Source organism: Otolemur garnettii, unplaced genomic scaffold (assembly GCF_000181295.1).
Source record: "Otolemur garnettii isolate 467f Iridium unplaced genomic scaffold, OtoGar3 scaffold00038, whole genome shotgun sequence".
Classification (NCBI taxonomy): Eukaryota; Metazoa; Chordata; class Mammalia; order Primates; family Galagidae; genus Otolemur; species Otolemur garnettii.
This window is the reverse complement of record NW_003852433.1, coordinates 5410305-5413994: the sequence shown is the minus strand read 5'-3', so window position 1 is coordinate 5413994 and position 3690 is coordinate 5410305. Positions and strand designations below refer to the sequence as shown.

General features: G+C 49.9%; 1 protein-coding gene across 1 annotated transcript in view; it reads right to left on the bottom strand.

The window, feature by feature from the left end:
- SEC14L2 (SEC14 like lipid binding 2) overlaps positions 1–3690 on the bottom strand; it is a 22959-nt gene that overhangs the window by 16159 nt on the left and 3110 nt on the right. The window lies entirely within an intron of this gene.

Genomic DNA, 3690 nt, shown 5'->3' with positions numbered 1-3690 from the left:
CCCCAACACCTGGCTATTTTTTGGTTGCAGCCATCATTGTTGTTTAGCTGTCAGGGGCTGGATTCGAACCCTCCAGCTCAGGTGTATGTGGCTGGTACCTTAGCCGCTTGAGCCACAGGCGCCAAGCCACACCTGGCTATTTTTAGAGATGGGTCTCCGTCTTGCTCAGGCTGGTCTTGAATTACTGAGCTCAGGCAATCCACTCTCTTTTGCCTCCCAGGATTACAGGCATGAGCCGCCACACAGGGCACTATACTCAGTTCTTATTGTTATCCTGAGCTGAGATCTGCTCCAAAGACCGAGAGTAGGGTTGCTTTCTCAGCCACATGACAGCCTTTCCAAGACTGGCAAATTCTATGCTGCCACCCTGAGTTTTCCCCTACTATCAAGCTGCCCATCCTTGGAGACTTTACCAAGCCTCACGGCTCAGCTCCAAGTCCATCCAAATAACTTCCCTTTGAATGTTTTCCAGATTGCCAGTGTCCCTCTCAGAGCCAGGCAGCAAGCACAGCACCAGGCGTTGTCTAAGAACTTTCTTGGCAACAGCCATGTCCTTAACTCAGGTGGAGCATATAGTCAACTGAAACCCCCAGATCCTTTTCACCTGTACTGCTAAGCCTCTATTCCATATGTGGAGAGGCTGGACCTTAAATCTTCCCTATCAAATTTCATCCTGTTCCAATCAGGATGAAAGAGTTTTTAAGATCCAGATTGAAACCAATTTTGTCATCTGATCTATGAACCATCCCTCCCAGCTGTATGTCCTCTGTGGCTGTGGTTGGCATCTAGATCTGCTGATAGTCCTGAAACCTGGGCCAGATCGGCTGCCCTCTGGACTGTCATCGGTCCCTTAATCATTGCTCCCCGGGAGTGCCTAGCACATTCTCTGACTCTGCTATCATGAAATTTAGTCTTCTCTTCTGCACCCAGCGGGTACATCAAGAGATTTCCTCCGATGCCACGCCCAGTACTGCAGCTGGACTCAAACTGGCAGAACTGACTACCACCCTTTGTGTCCCACCACAGTAGCATGGGGGCAACTTTTAGAGGACCAGCATCTGGATTTGCATCCCGGCTCCTACACTCCTCTGTTTGACCTTGGACAAGATACTGCACATCTCTGATCAAATCATCTAATAAGCTAGAAACTCTCGGAAGATATAAAGCAATGTCCTCTCATGATGGGGGATTTGACCATACAAATGAGAGTCTTCCATAGGAAGGATATCCCTACTACAAGGAGAGCCCTTATCTTCGAAGGGAACAGGAGCAGTGGCAAACTGTGAGCCCCATATCTCAGCTTGGGGAGGCTCTCCAGTTAATCTTTATCTATTAGGGTCCAATATCTTCTGTGAGGGCTCTCCCCGAACTGCGACTTGCTCCTGGCAGTCCCCTACATTGTGTTGCCCATGCCTGCTCAATCACGCCTCTCCAGAACTCTTGCTGCTCTGGTAGGTGGAGGTGGGTGGGCTCAAACATGGCTTGAGTGGGTTCTAGTTTGCTCATTCTCTAGTCCTGTGAAATGCAGAGATTCAGACCTGCTCTGCCTCTCTTACCAGGTTCCCACCACCTTCTTGTTTTATCTTGTTTATCCCATGCACTGGGGTGCCCAGAGTGTCCCAGAGTACAGCCCTCATCAGAGGGAGGCAGTAGAGACTTGTGTACCTGTCACCAATGCCTGGGGGCCAGCAGAAAACTGAACCCTATATGGGGAAAGAAGGAAGGAAGGAAAGCCCAAGCACACACCAAGGTTAGAGACAGATATTCTGCAAATGTCTCCTTTTCTTTCATCAAAGAGAAAGAAAAAGGGGGTTGTTGTTTTGTTTTTAAAGACAACAAAAGCCCTAATTGAAATTCATAATAGGTTCTGACCAGGCCTGAGCTCCTACCCAAGAAATGTGAAGCACAAATGCTTCTGAGAGGCTGAGCTTGGCTTCCAGGGGCAACTGTGGCTTCCTGAAAAGGGTACTGGCCTGAAGTCTGGAGCCCTAGGTTTGTGCCCCGACTCTGTTTCACATTAACTGTGTGACTTCAGGGAAGTCTCCTCCCCTCTCTGAGCCTGTTTTCTCCTCTGGCAAATGAGGACAACCACACTCTCTGATATTCCTGGGAGGGGTAGGTTGTGCTTGACAGATAAATGTACTTGGTGGACTATCGAGCCTTAGGCAAAAAGAGGGTTACCCCAGGACTCTGGCATGCAGGGTGTCTTGGGAGACCAGCTTGCCAGGACGCCAGGCAGGCCCCTTTCTAGATAAAAGAGAGCTTCATTGCTGTTAAACAATTCTCTGAAACCACCTAACAGCAGCTCCCTAGATGGCCGGATCAGCTTGCAGATGGTCCTTTAAGGAGGCTACTATCTTCCCACTCTCTCTACCCATCTGCTTTTAGCTACAGCCTTTGAGCAAATGCTGGGCCAAGATTTCCTCCAGCCTGGACTGACTCCACCGCCACTCCCACGCTGCCCCTCCACCCTCTCTGGGTGGTAGACTGGAAGGTGGGATCGAAGCTTATTTTAGCAAAGGGGCAAGTGGCACTCGAGTCCCCACAGTGGCTCTCCTAGACACACCTGCCCTCAGGTGTTTTCCAGCAGTCCCTCGAGACCATGCTAGCACTATCAAATTTTGGAAAGAAAAGGAGAATACATCTCTTCACCTATCACGAGACTCCTGGGAGAGACATGCATGTGTGTGTCTGTGCCCATAAAGAAAGAATAGGACACGGGCGTGGTGGCTCACACCTGTAATCCTAACACTCCGGGAGGCGGAGGTGGGTGGATTGCCTGAGCTCACGAGTTCAAGACCAGCCTGAGCCAGAGCCGGACCTCATCTCTAAAAAATAGCCGGGTGTTGTGGCAGGCACCTATAGTCCCAGCTATTTGGAGGCTGAGACAAGAGAATCGCTTAAGCTCAAGAGTTTGAGGTTGCTGTGAACTGTGACACCATGACACTCTACCAAGGGTAGCAGCGAGACTCTGTCTCAAGAAAAAAACAAGAAAGAATAGGGCATGACTTGTATGTTGGGATCCAATTCTATGTCACAACTTAAACTCCACTAATCTAACACAATGGAATTTTCTTTATTATATTTGTGTCTGTTAACAATGTTTCTACAGAAAGAAAAAAAAAAGTGTGTCAGAAGAACCAGGGAGGGTGGCACATGACCTGAATCACAGGAGACAAAAGGAGGGAAAAGAATGGGAAGATCTCAAGAGCTAGAGGATGGGGCCAGCTAACCCCTGATGCTAGTAGACGTGTGTACGTTTCATTGCCACATGCAGAGTTCTGTCATGGCCTGACCTGCAACAGGCAGGGCACCCTGTCACATCCTGCTCTCCCAGAGGAGAGGCCTAGGGAAGATGGTCACCCTGGCCCAGGTACCATGGCCAGGCCCAGGGGTAGAACTAGAACTAGAAATCAGGCTCCAGAGCCTGGCAGTGGTTTGAGGAGACTCTTGTCACCCCAGGCTGAGCTCATTAGGTTCCCCATGCATACAGTGCTCCTCCTTCAAGCTGCCTAACCTGGTGTCAGCAGAGGACCTGCCATCCCAACAGGGTATAGAGGGGCCACTGCTCCCAGGAGGGCAGGACTCTGGTTCTAAACTCTGCCTCCAACTTCCCATAAGGTTAGGATCTTTATCTTAGCTTGTCCTCAGCCCACTTCCCCAGGTCCATCAGCAGAGCAGATTTTCTTT